We start from the raw sequence: 18,962 nt of genomic DNA, 5'->3' as shown, positions 1-18,962 counted from the left end.
CTGGGGGCTTATATGGTTCTTTTGAAAGGGATGCTCGTATAAACTTCAGAGAGGACTCAATTAAATTGAAAGATCTAGTTCCCCGTTTAAGAGTCAAAACAGATCCGAGGGCAACTAGCCCCCCCCCCCACACCCTTTTTTCCACAAACCCATCCGATAAAAATTTTTAAGACACCCATTTCTTTAAAGATAATTCGAAGGTCAGATAACAAAAATTCAGGTATTGATGCGACCCACTAGGGCCTGGGGGCAGATGTTGTAAGTTATGCTCTGAGTGCTTATATTGTTCTTATTAAAGGGATGCTCGTATAAACATTGGAGAGGGTTCATTAGATTGGAAGTTCTAGTCCACTTTTTCAGAGTCAAAAGAGATCGGAGATCAACTAGCCCCCCCCCCATCCACGCTATTTTCTCCTCAAACCCATCCGATAAGAAGTTTGAGATAGCCACTTTTCTAAAAATAGTTCAAAGATCATATAACGAAGACTCCGGGGTCGACACAATATCTCACGGCCCGGGGGCAGCTGTCGTAAGTTATGCCATGGGGGCATATATGGTTGTTATGGAAAGGATGCTCGTATAAACTTCAGAGCGGGCTCATTTGATTGGAAATTGAAAGCTCTAGTTCAGTTTCTAAGAGTCAAAGGAGATCGGAGGGCAACTAGCAAACCCCACCCGCCCATTTTTTCCAAATGCATCCGATAAATAATTAGAGATAAGCATTTTGTTAGAAATAGTTCAAAGGTCAGATCACATAAACTTCGGTGTTGACACAACCCCCCAGGGCCCGGGAGAAGTCGTTGTTAGTTATTCCCTGGAGGTATATATCGTTGTTATGGAAAGGATGCTCGTATAAACTTCAAAGAGGGCTCATTTGATTAGAAATTGAAAGTTCAAGTTCACTTTTTAAGAGTCAAAAGAGAACTGACGGCAACTAAACCCCCCCCCCCCATGTACTTTTCCTCCAAACCCATCCGATAAAAATTTTAAGATAGCTGTTTTGTCAAAAATAGTTCAAAGATCATATAAAGAAAACTCCGGGGTCGACACAATTCCCAGGGCCTGGTGCATTGTAAGTTAATTCCTGGGGGCATATATGGTTCTTATGGAAGGGATGTTCGTATAAAATTTAAATAGGGCTCGTTTGAACGGTAATTGAAAGTTCTAGTTCACTTTTTAAGTGTCAAAGAGATCGGAGGGCAACTAGTCCCCCCGTGCCTTTTCCCCCAAACCCATCCGATACAAATTTCGAAAATTTGCCATTTTGTTAAAAATAGTTCAAAGATTCGATAAGAAAAACTCCGGTGTCAAAGCAACCACCCAGGGCCCGGGGGAAGGCGTTGTAAGTTATGCTCTAAGGGCATATATGGTTCTTACAAATTTTGAAATAGCTATTTTTTTAAAATAGTTCAAACATCAGATAACAAAAACTCTGGGGTCGACACAATCCCCCAGAGCCCGGGGTAAGTGTTTTAAGTTATGTCCCGGAGGCGTATAAGGTTCTTATGTAAGGGGTGGTCGCATAAACTTTGAAGTTGGTTCATTTGATTAGAATTTGGGAGGTCTAGTTCACTTTGTAAGAGTCAAAAGAGATCCGAGCCCAACTAGGGGGGGGGGGGGCTAGTTGGGCTCGGATATAGCCCTTTAGCCCCTTTTCTCAAATCCATCCGATACAAATTTTGAGATAGTCATTTCTTAAAAATAGTTCAAACATCAGATAATAGAAAATCCGGGTCGACACAACCCCCCAGAGCCTGGGGGCAAGTGTTTTAAGTTATGCCCCGGAGGCGTATCAGGTTCTTATATAAGAGGTGGTCGTACAAACTTCGAAGGTTACTCATTTGATTTGAAATTGAAAGTTCTAGTTACCTTTTTATGAGTCAAAAGTTAACGGAGGGCATCTACCCCCCCCCCCCGACACAAACACCATCTTTTCCCCAAATGCATCAAATGAAAATTTTGAGATACTCAGTCTTCTTGAAATAGTCCGACGATAAGATAACAAAAACTTCGTTGTCAACATATCCCCCCCCCCGCCAGAACCAGAGAAAGAGATGTAACTTATGCCGCAGGGGCATATAAGGTTTTTATGGAAGAGGTGGTCGTATTAACTTTGGAGGGACTAAAATGATTAGAAACTAAACGTTCTAATTCACCTTTTAGGAGTCAAAAGTGATCCGATGGTGACTAGCCCCCCTCCCAACCTTCTTTTCCCCAAATGCGTCCAATCGAATTTTTTATGTAGCTATTTTTCTAAAAACAGACCAAAGATAATATAACAAAAACTCCAAGGATATAACAGCCCCCTTTCCCCTAGATTCAGGGGGCAAGTGTGGTAAAATGTGCCCTGGGGGCATATAAGGTTTTAGTGGAAGGGATGGTCGTATAAACTTCAGAGTTTAGAGATCAAATAACAAAAACTCCGGGGTGACGCATTCCCCAGAGCCCGGGGCCAAGTGTTGTAAGCTATGCCCCGAGGGCATATAAGGCTACATGTAAGGGGTGGTCTTATAAACTGCAGAGATGGGTCATTTGATTGAAAATTCAAAGTAATAGTTACCTTTTCAAGAGTCGTCAGAAGTGATCGGATGATGTCTATCCCCCCCCCCCTCCCCTCATCTTTTTCCTCAAATACATCCGATAGAAATATTGACATAGCCATTTTGTTCAAAATAGTCCAAAATTCAAATTACTATAAATTAGGGGTTGAGCAATTCTCCATAGCACCCGGAACAAGGATTGTAACTTATGTAAGTTCTTAAGAATCGAAAGTGATCAAAAAGTAACAAGTCCTTGGGCCTTTTTTCTCCAAATGCATCTTAAAAAAATTTTGAAATAGCCGTTTTGTTAAAAATAGTCCAAAATTCAAATTACTATACCTTAGGGGTTGATAAATCTTTCCTAGCCCCCGGGGCAAGGATTTCAACTTATGTAAATTGCCCATTATTAGAATATAAGGTTCTGCGCAAGGGGTGGTCGTATTAACTTTGGAGGGGCTCATTCGATCGTAAAGTGAAACTTATGGCTCTTTTTTTAAGAGTCGAAAGTGATTACTGGCCAACTAGCCCGCGCCCAACTTTCCCAAAGGACATCCGATCAAAATTTGGAGATAGCCATTTTGTTCAAAACAGTTCAAAGGACAAATAACAATGCTTCCCGGGTTGAACCCCCCAGCCCCTGTAAAATGGCTCTGAGTTACGGAACTTAATTATTGTTACTTTGATACTTTGTCTATTTTGATACTTCTATTTGGTAAGTTAAGTGATATCTTCGATTTATGATGCGAGGACTGTAAGTTGAGCAAGTTTCTTATTGCAAATTTAATGCTATGTTTACTTTTATGCCTTGTTAACTTTGATTCTGTCCTTAATTTGACGCTTTGGATCTTCGATATTGTTACTTTATACTAGTTTTGATACTTTGATGAAAGTCTGATGTCGAAAAAAAATCTTATTTTGAAATAAGGAGTTTTTGAAAAACTTGAAACTTTTTTCTAATTAAAAAAACTTTCTCGAAGTTTTTTTCCTCCAATTCTTTCCGAAAGAATTGGGGTTGTGTACTCCTAATGAATGGTGTCTTCACTACAAATAAGAGTATGGCTCCTCCATCCTTTCTTCAATATTAAGAAAACCGTAGGTTTCATAATCCTGATCTTTCTCATTGTTGCCCTCTCCCTAACTAGACCCTAACTCCTCGGAGATCCGGACAATTTCATTCTCGCCAGCCCCCTAGTAACAGGACTGATTTTCTACAAACAAGAGTAAAGCTACTACCCGTTTCCCAAACGGTAAAATTATCATTCGCTTACTTAAATAACCAATTCTCTTACTTAGAATTATCATTCTCTTACTCAAGTGGCTACAAAGTCTTGCAAAATTAGCTTTCCTTTTTTTATTACAATAATTGGGAGAACAGAATTCAAAGACAAATGAGAATTGGATTAAGGATCGGTTGTTACACCGTTATCGTCTTCAAGGAGTAGGGGCTATGTACTTCTAATGACTGGCTTCACTACAAACAAGAGTATGACCACTGGCCGTTTTCCTAACTGTTAAAGTATCACTCTCTTACCTAAATAATCAAGTCTCTTACTTAGAATTGTCATTCTCTTACTTAAGTGGCTACAAAGTTCTGCAAAATTAGTTTTACCTTTTTATTTATTATAATAATCAGGAGAACAGAATTCAGACAGAAGTAAGAATTGGATTAAGGATTGGTTGTGAGACCGCGGTCGTTTTCAGGGAGTAGGGGCTAAGTACTTCTACTGAATCGTGTCCTTTAAACTGACAAGATTATGGTTACTGCCCGTTTCTCTAACGGTAAAAGTATAAGGCCTACTGGGAATTTCGTGCTTTACTAAAAGGATTATATTACTAATAGCTTCTTTTATTCTTATTACAGATATGAAAATAAAATAAAAATTATGGTGAAACCAGACCAGGATTTACCAATAGGCCCCCTAAGTCCTGCGGATTTCACTATTCCCGAGGTTTTCGGGATTTCCCCGAAAATCTTGCAAAAACGGAGCAGAAAAACGCTTGAGCCTAGAGGCGTTAAAGCTTTAAATCCGGCCTTGGTAAAAACAATTCTTGATTTGGTGAGCTTTCAGCACTTAATATTATTATATATCCAATATTGAGTCTAATTTATAAGTTCTTACTAAAACTATTAGCTAATTTTGGAATAAAAAAAAGTTTTGGAATAGGAAATTTTGAAAAACTTGAAACTTTGGCAATCAAAATGAATAGTAATTAATTAAAAAAAACTTTCCGAAGAAGAAGTTTTCTGAAGAAAAGTAAAGGCCATATTAAACTGAAAATCAGAAGAAATAGAAACCTAAAATAACTCAAACTCAAAACAAACAGAAATTACTATTAAAGAATAAATAAAACCCAAAACAAACAGAAATTAAATAAACAATCATAGCAAAAAAACATACAATAGGCAGTAAAATAAATGAATAAATAAATCTTAAAACGAGTAAAGCTTAAGTTGAATGTGCAAATCAAGCTTGTAAAGAACAAAATATTTTGCTATTGAGGCATAAAATTATACTCGAAACAAGCAGAAATTAAATTAGCCGTCATAGCAAACAAACAAACAATAGCTACTAATATAAGTGAAAAATGAGTAAATAAATCTTAAAACGAGTGAAACTTAAACCGAATATGGAAATCCAGTATGAAACGAACAAAAATCTATACAAAGAATAGTTTGGGTTTTGCCTACTTCTTTCGCTATAATAGTCTAAGACCAACTGCGTCATTGGCGCTTGAAAATTATTTTTTTTAAATAATAATTTTTTTTTTACAAAAACTACATTTTTCTATAACACTGTAGTAGCTTATGTTATTATAACATCAGGAAATTTTTCACCTTTACGTGCTTTTGTAATTAAAAAAAAAACATTTGAAACAAAATCAATATTTTTACAGAGAACTGCATTTTCATATACTAGAAAATGAATGTCGTCATAGTTTTATTAGAACTATGACGTAAATAGAAAAACGCTAAATCATTACGTTAGTTCTGATGACATCACTTATGACGTCATGCTTATAGTATAAGGAGGTGTAAGAATACATAGCTTAAATAGTGAGATGGTTTCTTTCCGGGTTGCACTGGTAGCTAGCAACCTAGTAAGAGACAATCACGTCCAATGTTAAGAAATATTAAAACCCATAACTCCTAAAAAAAAAGAGTCAGATCAAAACAATAAGTGCACCATTAGAACTGCCTTGTCCGAAACCCCTATGTAGGAAAATTTCTGTCCCTTGGCTTGAACAGAAAGGGAAATATATTGGCTTGAAAATCGAGAAAAGTGCAGCTACTACAGCATTTTGCCTAAACGGCATCTTTTTTTTCTTTTTTTCTTCCACAGATAGCTTTGCACTGGAAGATCGTAGAGAGTTTTTTATTGGCTCATTTTAATGGAAGTTAATGGGGTTAAAAACCTTTTGTAATTAAAACAAATTATTTTTAAAATAGAATCATTTTTTTTACGAAAAACTGCATATTACATGCTAAAGATCGATCAATGACGTCATAATCGTAGGATGTACTATTCAGGATGTACTAATCGTAGGTTTTCTCTGACTATTCCAATTAAGAGAAAGCCATAAGCTTTTTCCTGTTTGTAATTTCACGTCAAACAAAGATCATGTACTCAAAAAAAGAACTCAGTTCAAAATTTCAAGGATGATTATATAAAATGTTATAGTAAAGAACGATCCCCAGTTCGTTCTTTACTATAACATAGTAGCTACCCATGGTAGCTTTGCTGTCCGGGTTGCAGCGGTAGCTAGCAACCTAATAAAGAACAAACTCTATCCCATAATTTCTTAAATATAAAAATAAATCATCATATCCATGATAATAACACATAAACTGCTTAAAACTGTAAAACATCAAAACACTAACAACTATAATGTAAATTATAGTGCTATAAACCGTAACAAATAATGCTAACAACTATAAGACATGAAAATGCTAATAACTATATTATAAATTATAGTGCTTACAACTATAATACAAATACAACACATATAAAAGAAAACACATAACAATGCCAACAACTATAACACATAAAAATAACAACTATAAGTTCTACAATTCTATAATACAAATAATGCAAACGACTATAACACATAAAAACGATAACAACTATTATATATATGATAGAGTTAAAAAGTATAACAAAGATAAACCTAACAACTATAACACAAAAATACTAACAACTATAACATATAAAAATGACAACAACTATAACACATAAACTATAAATTCTACAAATCTATAACTCAAATAATGGTGACAACTATACCACATAAAAATGTTAAAAACTTTAACACATCACAATGCTAAGAACTATGATATAAATGATGGAGCTAAAAAGTTAACTCAAAAACACCTGAAATCACTATTAAAGAATAAATGAAACCCAAAATGAACAGAAATTAAATAAACAATCATAGCAAAAAAACATACAACATGTACTAATATAAATGAATAAATAACTCTTAAAACGACTAAAGCTTAGATTAAATATGCAAATCAAACGTAAAATGAACAAAAATATTTTGCTATTGAAGTAAAAATGAAAACCAAAACGAACAAAATTTAATAAACAATCATAGCAAACAAACATAAAAATCTAAAAACGAGTGAAACCTAAATTGAATATGCAAATCAAGCTTGAAACGAACAAAAACCTCTACAAACAAGAGTTTGGGTTTTTCCTCCTTCTCTCAATGTAAAGGTCTAGAACCTACTGTATTATTGGCACTTTACTGAAAATTATATGTATTTGGAGCAGTCTTGGAAAGTACAAATAAAATCAAACTGAATGTTTGATATTTAATTCTATTAATTGTTGAAAGATCATCTGTTCAAGATTTTATTTCACTGTAATTTTTTTTTCACTTTCAATGCTGCAATAACTGGATAAAAAAATATTTGTAACATAATTTGTTTTCAGTGAAGCACCAATGACATAGCAGGCTCTTTAGACTTTTACAGTTAGGGAAGGGGGCAGTATCCAAACTCTTGTCTGTAGTGAAGCTATATTTGTCTTGAACAGTCTTTGAAAGAACTAATAGAATTAAAAGTAGTATCTGATATATAATGATTTTAATTGCTGAAAGCTCATCAGCTCAAAATTTAATTTTGCTGTAATTTTTTTGTTAGTTTTCAATGTTGTAATAAATACAAAAGAAAGTTTTTGTATTACAATTCATTTTTAGGAAAGTACCAATGAGGTTTTATCCTTTAACAGTGAGAGAAGGAGGCAAAACCCAAACTCTAGTTTATAGATTTTTGTTCGTTTCAAGCTTTATTTGCATATTCAATTTAAGCTTTGCACTTTTAAGATTTATTTATTCATTTATATTAGTACCTGTTGTATGTTTTTTGCTATGATTGTTTATTTAATTTTTGTTCCTTTGGAGTTTCATTTATTCTTTAATTGTAATTTCTGATCTTTTTGAGTTTGAGTTATTGTAGGTTTCTATTATATTAAAGAAGAAACTATTGCCCAAAGTTATATTAAAAGACGATTATTAGAAGAACAACCCATTGCGTATACTGGACTTAGTTAGCTGCCTGATTCTTTGAGGTTCGTCTCATACTATTCCAAAGAAGAAGCAATAGTAGCAATAGTTGTAGAAGTAGTAGAAGGAGTAGCAGTAGCAGTGGCAGTGATAGTAGTAGTATTACTGGTAGCAGTAGTAGGTAGTATTAGTAGTAGTGGTAGTATTAGAAATAGTAGTAATAAATGTAGAAGAAGTAGTTGTAGAAGTAGTAGTTGTAGAAGTAGTAGTAGTATTGGTAGCAGTAGTGGAAGTAGTAGTAGTAGTAGCAGTAGTAGTAGTAGTAGCAGTAGTAGTAGTAGCAGTAGTAGCACTATTAATAGTAGTAGTGGTAGCAGTATTAGTATTAGTAGTAGAAGTAGTAGCGGCAGTAGAAGTAGTAGTAGTAGTAGTAGTAGTAGTAATAGTAGTAGTAGTAGCAGCAGTAGTAGTAGTAGTGATAGTAGTAGTAGTAGGCTAGTAGTGGTAGTAATAGTAAAAGCAGCTTCAGAAGTAGTAGTAGTTGAAGTAGTAATTGTAATATTAGTAGTAATAGTAGTAGTAGCAAAAGTTGTAGTTGTTTTAGTAGTAGAAATAGTTGTAGCAGTGATAGTAGTAATCTTTACTACTAGTAGTAATAGCTGTAGTAATAGTAGTAGTAGTAGTAGTAGCAGTAGTAATAGTTGTAGAAGTGGTAGTAGTAGTAGTTGTTGCAGTTATAGAAGTAGTAGTAGTTCTAGCAGTAGTAATAGTAGTTGATGTAGTAGTAGTAGTAGTAGTAGTAGTAGTAGTAATAGTAGTAGTTGCAAAAGTTGTAGTTATAGTAGTAGTAGTATTGATAGTAGTAGTAGTGGTAGTGGTAAAAGAAGTTCTTAGTTGTAGCACTAGTACCAGTATTAGAGGGATAAGTCGTAGTAATACGAGTAGTTGTAGTAGTAGTAGCAGTAGCATCTGTTGTAGTAGTAGTGGTAGTAGGCTATCAGTAGTAGTGGTAGTAATAGTAGAAATAGTGGAATTAGTAGCAGTAGTTAGTAGTAGGTAGCAGAAATAGTAGTAGCACCAGCAGCAGTTGTTATAGTGTTAGTAGTAGAGGTAGTAGTAGGAATTACTTTTTTCGAAAGGAGTTTATTTACAAAGATGAAAGTTCTGATTAAAATTTACTCCGTATCAGGAGTGTCATATATATAATTATGTTTAAAAGAAAAGTCCTCGATGTTTAAGCAGTTTCCGATTTTTAAATTCTTTTTAAAAATCTTTTTTTCAGTAAAGTGCAAACTATTTTCTAGAATTTAGAAGTTAAGGGTAATAGCCTAGGTTATTTACATTAATTTCTGTCAGCTTTCAGTTTACATCAATTATTTGTTTTCAGTTTCATATATTCATCTAAAGTGGTTTTTTGTAAGACTATTTTGAATTTAATATCAGGTTTAACTCCTCTTGCTATTTTAGATTGTCGTTACTTTAGCTTTCAGTTATTTATTCATAGTAATTTAGTCCGTTTTAAGTTTGATTCGTTATCTAACTTTATTTCTGCTTGTCGTAAGTTTAAAATCGCACATTGCATTCCTTTAAAAGACAAATTTTTGGAAACAATTTTTCAGTTTGATTGTGTTTTTTTTTAATGACTTGTTTTCAAGTGATAACTACTAGAAATTGTAAAGTAGCCTAGCAATTGTAAAGTTGTTTTTGATCTTTTGCTTAAGAACTAATGTGGTCGATACAATTTTAGATTTTTCACAACATTTTGAAATGCAGTTTAAATTTTAAACTAGGTATAGTTTTGCCACGACTTTCTATCAATACTATTAAAATTATATTTCTACTATTAATATGGGGTTGGATTTGAAGGTTTTTTTTAGTAATAAGACTTTAAAATCTACAGAATCAACGGTTTTCTAAGAGGCTGAAGCTCAGACCCTGACCCTGTCGACATCATTGAATAAAAACATATTAATCCATTTCCTATTAAAAGACCGTAATCATCAGATTAAATCTGTAGTAGACATTTTTCAAGGCAGAAACACAAATTTGCCTTGAGTGCGAGAGTAGAAGTTTGTCTTTTTTCTTATACCCACAAAGGAAAAGCTTGTTAGTTAAAACGTACTACTTTTAAAATTTTGAAAGGAAATGAGTCTACAACTTTATAATCCCTATAGTAATCAAGCCAGAGATTTTCCAAAGGAATGATTTGGATTTTCAAATGAATATGGGAGAAAGGAAGCCTCGTCTTCAATTCAATTTCATGCCTAACATAAAACGTAAAGCATTAGTGCGCCCTAGTGCGTCTTAGAACAGTGTTAAGCTATAATTGAAAACCCCTTGAAATTATATTCAAGGAGTTTATATGCTACTTCAAAGGACGGACGAATAGAATTAATTGCATTCATTTTTTATTTCTCGAAGCATTACATTAAAATTATTTTTTGTCTCCTGGCTATTTTTATTACCAAGCTTGAGGTATTTGGCGGCTTAGAAATTTAGCTAACTCAGCATTAGACCTTAATGTAATACTTAAGTTAAGGTGTGGGAATTCATTTATTAATAGAATACACTCGACTAGGTATTTAGGCGTTATTGTAGATGAGACGCTTAGTTTTTCAGATCATATAAATTGTATAACATCTAAAATTGTCCGTAATGTTGCAATTATTAGGAAATTGAAGCACATTTGTCCGAAAATTGTCCTTAGACTTTTGTATTTTTCACTTGTCCATTGTTACCTTTTATATTGTTGTTCGGTATGGTATTCAACTTTTCAGTCCCATCTTAACGACTTAGAGCTTTGCAGAATTCTACCATTAGGATTTTAGCAAATTATGGACCGAGAGATTCAGTGAGAAATGTGTATTTGAAACTGAATATTCTTCCTGTAGCAGGTATATTCCTTTTTTTTATCGATCTATGCTAATGTTTGACCTTACCTCAGAATGTTATATTGGCATGTTTATAACTGGTGTGGATCTTCACAATTATTAAATAAAAAAAATAAGTTTTTTTTTACTGAAAGTAAGGAGCGACATTAAAACTTAAAAAGAACAGAAATTATTTCGTATATGAAAGGGGCTGTCCCCTCCTCAACGCCTCGCTCTTTACGCTAAATTTCATTGTTTAAAAAAATAGAGTTGTGAGAAAGTCAAACTTTAGTGTAAAGAGCGAGGCGCTGAGGAGGGGACAGCCCCTTTCATATACGAAATAATTTCTGTTCGTTTTAAGTTTTAATGTCGCTCCTTACTTTCAGTTAAAAAAAAACTTGTTTTTATTATTTAATTTTTGAACCTTTTTGAATAAATGCAGGTTTTGATCTTGGCTCACCGTACATGAATAGTTAAAACAAAATTTTCATATTAATTTACTTTTATTTGTTTAAATGGCTTTCTCGAAACTTGTTTAATTTTATTTACGAACGTTTTGATTAGAAATAAATATTTGTAACTTACGAATTAACTTACGTAACGAACTTCTATATTCATATATTTTTAATACATATATTAGGGGGTTCGCCCCCTAGTCAATACCTTGCTCTTTAAGCGAAAGTTCGAATTTTGTTCCAATTCTTTAAAAATGACCGCTTAATCACAAAGGCCGGTAATTAGAATAAATAGCTCTTATGAAAGTACTAAAAAATATTTGGCTTAAAGAGCGAGTTATTGACTAGGGGGTGAACCCAATCATATATGTAATATTTTCTTTCGTTTAAAGTTTTGTTGTTGCTGCTGTTGCAGTTGAAAAACTTGTTTTTTATATATTTAATTTCTGATCTTTTTTAAAATAATGCTGGGAAGTCCGGCGTTCCCTTCATAGCAATGTCCCTTCCCCCATGAAAACTTCCTTCATGGAAAGATCCTCCCACATACCCCCCCCCCCCCCCCCCCAACCAGGAAAAATCGCCCCTGAAAACGTCTGTATACTTCCCAATAACCAATACTATATGTTAACATTGGGTAAAGTTCATAACTTTCAGCCCTCCCCCCCCGGGAACTTCGAAGGATTACGTCATCCTAAAAGACAGACTTATAATATTTTCGAACATGCTGAACAAAATGACTATCTCAAAATTTTGATCAGGTGACTTTGGAAAAAAAATTAGCGTGGGAGGGGGCCTAGTTGCCTTCCATTTTTTAGTCACTTAAAAAATGCACTAGAACTTTTAATTTACATTCTAATGATCCCTCCCACGATATTCTAGGACCACTGGGTCGATACGATCACCCTTGGGAAAAACAAAAACAAAAATGCAGTGTTATGCTTAGGACAAATTTTGCTATGGGAAGATGTTTTTGAAATCCCCCATTCCCCCCAAACTCAAAAATTTTTCAAAATTTTACTTTAGAACCTTTTTTAAATATTTCTAAAGCGCTAAGACATAGAGCACTACAAACATCAGACTCAACTTTAGAGGACAAATTATGCTATGGGAAGATGTTTTTGAAATCCCCCTTCCCCCCAAACTCAAAATTTTCCAATATTTTACTTTAGAAGCTTTTTTAAATATTTCTAAAGCGCTAAGACATAGAGTGCTACAAACATCAGAATTAACTCTAGAGGACAAATTATATTATGGGAAGATGTTTTTGAAATTCCCCTTCCCCCCAAACTCAAAATTTTCCAAAATTTTACTTTATAAGCTTTTTTAAATATTTCTAAAGCACTAATAGATAGAGCGCTACAAACATCAGAATCGACTTTAGAGGGCAATTTATCTGTAAATAAGGAGTTATTATTTCCTTACTAAATTTTTCTACTTTTTTAAGGAGGAGGTGGATTTATACAATTACTTTCCCCCCGAAAAGAGACCAAGATGGAACGATACCACATCGATGCAAGCTGCAAGGCCTTCCATCATCAGATATGCTAGCTCCATTACAAGTTCTCTGGACCAGCCAGGACCCTCTCATTCCAGTGTCAGCTCTGCACAAACCTCTATGCAACCTGGCAGAAAATTCAAGAGGGAATGGATGGCTTCTCATAATGCATCAGTCTTGTCTACTCAAGATTGTGAGGGCACCCCCTTCATGCTTTGCCAGGGGCTTCAGGCATACAAGTGCAGTCTGAATTTGGAAATGTAGGTATTTTACTTCTACCTTATACCTGATTATTTAGTTTAAAAAATGCTAGGAGGAATTGAGTTTTGTGGGTGGTGTGAAAAATGGCACTTATTCAATATCCTGGTAAACATACGACTAGAAATGCTTCAGCATAAATAGGGGTATTGCGTCTTTATGAACTTCCTTGGGAGGAGAATGGAGCCAAGTATTTAGTTTAAAAAATGCTAGAAAGAATTGACTTTTGTGGGTGGTGAAAAAAAATGGCACTTATTCAATATCCTGGTAAACAAACGACTAAAAAATACTTCAGCATAAATAGGGGTATTGCGTCTTTATGAACTTTCTGTGGAGGGGGGGATGGAGGTAAGTATTTAGTTAAAAAAATGCTAGGAGGAATTGCGTTTTGTGGGTGGGGTGAAAAATGGCACTTATTCAATATCCTGGTTAACATACGACTAGAAATACTTCAGCATAAATATGGGTATTGCGTCTTTCTCAACTTCCTGGGGAGGGGAATGGAGCCAAGTATTTAGTTTAAAAAATGCTAGGAAGAATTGAGTTTTGTGGGTGGTGAAAAAAAATGGCACTTATTCAATATCCTGGTAAACAAACGACTAAAAAATGCTTCAGCATAAATAGGGGTATTGCGTCTTTCTGAACTTTCTGTGGAGGGGGGGGGTTGAGGTAAGTATTTAGTTAAAAAAATGCTAGGAGGAATTAAGTTTTGTGGGTGGGGTGAAAAATGGCACTTATTCAATATCCTGGTAAATATTCGACTAGAAATGCTTCAGCATAAATAGGGGTATTGCGTCTTTCTGAATTTTCTGGGGAGGGCAATGGAGCCAAGTATTTAATTTACAAAATTCTAGGGGGAATTGAGTTTTTTGGGTGGGTGGGCTGGAAAAATGAACATTTGTTTTTTAACTTTATAAAATAATGGTTATTTCACATAGAAAACCAACCTTTTTTCTATAGATTAATGAAATAGCAGCATCATCTTCATTGGGTCATGAAACATCAACATTTAGTGGAACTGAACCAATTCTAGCACCACCAATGGAGTTTAGAGATGAACCTACATTAGTTCTAGACAATATGGAATGGCATAGGGGTTTTCTAAATGATTGTTTTGGGGACATGGCTAGCCTAGACGATTTAACTTGTGACATTGACATGATGGAGGACCCGGAATGGACTGATAGATTTATGCGAGAGCATTTAGGCGATGTTAGTAGTGCATCTGAACCGGGTCCTCATAAAAAAAACTTCGTCACAGGACAATACAGGCTGGCTTGATCAGCTATCCCCAAACACCCTGGAATACATACTAACTGACTTGGAGGACTTCATGCCATCTCCATCCATTGCAATTGAACAGACTGGGGCTGGTGCTATTGACAATTCTATGTCACCCCCACCATTCTGGTTAATTATACAGCAAGTAGTAGTAGTAGTAGTAGTAACGATACAGCAACAACACAAGTATCCCCTCTTCCAGATTTTTTTCTTTCCAACTCTGCCTTGCACCAAATAAAGGTCTAAAGCGCCAATTTCGGTGACCCCTTTAACTCTCTAGTGTCGGAGAATATAATAACAGATCCCCAGGCCATTACACATTTATATACTAATAAGATTCGAGCCATTCTTGAACAACCAACGGGGGGGTGGGGGGTGGGCGTCAGTTTAAAAGCTTCAATAGCACTAAAAATATTTTTGTAAATGAAAATGTGGGCGTGGTGTATTCGAAATACTTGCACACAGAGATGTTGGCAATTCGCCCGCATTTATCAAATTATGAGGAGGTTTTTCTAAATTGGGTTAAAAGCATTCAAACTAAGTGGGAAAATTATAACGAGGGGGAGTTTAAATGTTAATATTTGTAGATTTAAAAAGGATTTTATTTTAAGAGGTAGGGCTGGGGAGAGGGCTATAGTTTTAAAATATCATTCATATTTAGAGGGATGTCAGGGGGTACAACGAATCTGTTTTGATACGAGGCTACAGTGCTTCAAGTATGCATTTTTAATTGCAGCATACAAACCTCTTCATATAGATGAATCTAAGAAAAAGTTGGATAAAATGGCAGTTAATGGTAGGGAGGGTTCAATGTTCCCAATAGTAGTAGTTCCCAATGTAGTTGAGATGTTGGGTGACGGTGAAGACTGCATACGCTCGGCATTGGTCAGTCTAATCAAAACAGCGAACGGTGCAATTTCGCGCCTTCGTTACACAAACTATCCTAAGCTCCTATTACCAGATGACAGATTGGCCATTAAAAATCGTAAAATTTGTTGGGTTTGCAAGGGAGAATTTAATGATGGTGTTGGGAATGGGGGGAGGAGGAAGGTGATCGACCATGATCATTTGTGGCAGGAAATTACATCGGGGGGGGGAGTAACTTTAGGGGGGTAGCACATCAGTCGTGCAATTTAAACGTGAGACAGCAATATTTCGTACCTGTTTTAATACACAATTCCAATTACGACTTAAAGCTTGTTCTACCGGCGTTGGCCCGTATTGCCAAGGGTGGAGTTGTAGATGACGCATGGATACATGGTTCTTTTTCATATAAAATCATACCCAAATCATCGGAGAAGCTACTGCTGCTAAAATTCATGTGGAAAACAGTTGACAAGGGTAACACGTGCCTGAATAAAATCTGTTTTTTAGACTCTTTCAGCTTCTTCCCCAAATCTTTAAGTCAATTGACTCAGGTACAGAAAAGTAACAATTTTGATAGCTTCCCCCTCCTCAAACAGCGCTTCCCCGATAATGAAATGTATGATTTATTAACGTGTAAGGGTATATATCCATATGATTATTACAACTCTGCCTCGAGGCTAGATGAGGTGTCACTACGGCCCATTGAAGCTTTTTACAATTCTCTTACTGAGAGTGAGTGCACCACTAGCGACTACGAATTTGCTAAGAGGGTTTGGGCAAAGGGCGGATGTAAAAATGGCTGGGATTATTGTAAACTATACTTGGCCAGTGACGCACTCACTCTTCTGGACATTGTGTGCAAAAATACGGATAAAATTTATGGGGAATTTGGGTTGGATTTAGGTTATTATTTTTCCACTCCTCATCTGGTGATGGACTTCATACTTAAAATCAGCAAAGAAGAAATAGGTCTGATCGCCGATGTGGATCAGCGTCTATTTGTTTAGGGATCAATCAGGGGTGTGTATGTTTTTCACGGGGACCGTATCAGGAAAACTGAACCGATGGGACAGCACACCGATGAAGTCAGACCCGGTTTTTTTGGAGATGAATTCTCTTTAACCATCGGCAATGTCTCACTACTATTTGTCGTATGGCAATTATAATTTGCTTGACAATACGTTTGCTTCGAATTTCCCCGACATTGCTAGTGTTGAGAAGAATGGGGCACAGGGATGGTTTTTTTTTATATTGACGGTGAAATACCCATGGAAAACCATGACTTGATAAAAGACTTTATTTTTCCGTGCATAAATAGACTGGTGGGTAGAGACTCTCTGAGCCCCTATAATTTACCATTAGTAGAGGATGGGAGTATGCACTGGGTACCTTCAAAACAAAAACTAATTGCCGACCTCAACCCGAAACTGAATATCGTTGTTCATCACGTGCTATTGAAATGGATGGTATCCAATGGTTTCAAGGTCACAAAGATTCATAGAGCCCTCCAATTTGATCAAAAGCCTTACATGAAAACGTTTATTGACACCTTTGTCAGTAAGCGTTCACAACCGAAAACGAAAGTTGAAAAAGAAGTCTATAAAGTCATTTTGAACTCAGCTTTCGGTAAAATGTGCAAAAGCGTACGAAACAGAAGTCGATGTGACATTGTAACCAATCCCAAAGATTGTGCTCGAATCATTGCGGATCCAAACTTCACATCGTTCACAATAAGAGACTCGGATTTGGTTCTTCTACACTGTAAGAAATGAAACATTGTTTTAAATAAAAATATTGCAGGCTGGAGTGCAATAACTGAAATATCTAAGAAACTCATGTTGTCATTTTATTATAATGTATGCAAGGTACAGTGGCCGATTGAGGGACAAGTTCAAGTGTATTATGAGGACACTGAGTCACTACTGTTAAAAGTTAAAACTGAAAATCTATTGAATGATTTGGAAAATAGCGAGTACATTAGCTCACGAACGGACTACACTAATTAGGATGAATCCCGCTACCCAGGGCTAGTGAAACGCCAGACCCCGAATCAATTGTTAATGTTAAAATCTGAAACGGGTAGCGATCTGATATCCAGTGGTGTGTTTCCTGGACTGAAGGTATACTTTGTGGAACCCCACAACAAGGATATAGAACAAGTTTGCAAGGGGGTGCCTACGCACTTTGTGACAAGTATTTTTAATACGAGTGTCTATAAAAACGGTGTAGAAAGTAGTTTGGTCGCAAGAGCGAAAGTCCTTGCGATTCGCTTTTTACAATTTAAAAACTGCAGCTAGAGATGAGAAAAGCACCATGTCGGCCATATCAGACTAATTCTATGTACTTGAGGATGATGTGACGTTACTACCACACATTAACTATTTAATTTCCGCCCGTTTTGAATGTATAGAGTACAGAAAACAACTCGGTCTAGAAAAATTAAATGAAATTCATTTAAATAAAGTATAAATTGGGTGGGAGGGTTTTTTGGGTAATGGGTGTTTTTAAATACTTTTTTTTCTATATCACAAACAATTTTCAATGTGTGTGCAAGGCAGTGCAATTTCCAGTATTTAATGCCATCCCGGCCCCGACCCGCCGCAGCGGGCCCCGCTTCCCGGCCCCGCGGCGCTCCCCATGGCCGCTTCCCGGCCCGCCGCAGCGGGCCCCGCTTCATGGCTGCCGTAGCCCCCTAGGGGGGGGGCATTTCAAATGCTGTAAATAAAAGTGATATTATTTTAAGTGCATTATTTTAATAAATGATGTATGTTTTTATAAATAAATAAATAACAAGTGTATTTGTTTAAGTGTTTTTTCTAGTGCCTATGTAAATGTTGTATTTCTTATTATAAATAAATTAAAAAAAAGTGTATTTTTTCATGTTTAATGTGCTTTTTTCAATGTAGTATTTTTTAAGTGTTATTACTTTTTTATGTATAATATAAGAAAATATGAATCTTTATTCGTCTTCTTCTTCTTATTATTATTCTTGAACGGAGTAGTAGTAGTAGTAGGGAAATTATTTAGTCATTAGACAGCTATTGTCTACAGTTAGTTGTCTATGTGAACTGTTGAAGGGAACATGCATCAATTTTAAAAATCAATTAGATCGTGTATGTGTGGATACTCTATGCCACGCAGAATACCAATCTTGACTAAAATAATTAAAAATTACGATTTTTTGCATTCGAACAAACCAAAAAAATCTATTCCTTTTACAGCATGTAGCAGGATTAAAACAACAAAGGACAAGCGATTTGTGTCATAGGGATGGTGCATATACAATTTATAGAGGGAATTGATGTTTTCAGCATTATTAAACCAAACTCTTGGCTGATTATTGACGGTCTGGCTGAATCTATTGAACAATGGTCCCAGGAAATGCTACAACTGTTCAACTTTCGCCCTCATCACGAACAGATTTCCGTTACTCTGGTTTTACACAATCTCTTTCATCAGAGCAAATGTAAGCGAACACTTGCATTGAACTGCACCTACTATATCATCTACAGAGTTATTCGTGATTCTAGCTCGCTAATAACTCTCAATAAACAGATTTACTCCGGAGTTCCTAAATTTCTCCTCTCAGCATACAATCAGGCAACTAATAAACCCTACGGCTATATCCTATTGGATCTTAATCAAAACACACCCGAGGATCTGCGTGTAGTCACAGATATTTTTGAAA

This window comes from Artemia sp. Qi Xiang Cuo, chromosome 1 (assembly GCF_049724085.1).
Source record: "Artemia sp. Qi Xiang Cuo chromosome 1, ASM4972408v1, whole genome shotgun sequence".
In the NCBI taxonomy this organism is placed as follows: Eukaryota; Metazoa; Arthropoda; class Branchiopoda; order Anostraca; family Artemiidae; genus Artemia; species Artemia sp. Qi Xiang Cuo.
The sequence above is the reverse complement of the archived record's forward strand: the minus strand, read 5'-3'. Positions refer to the sequence as shown.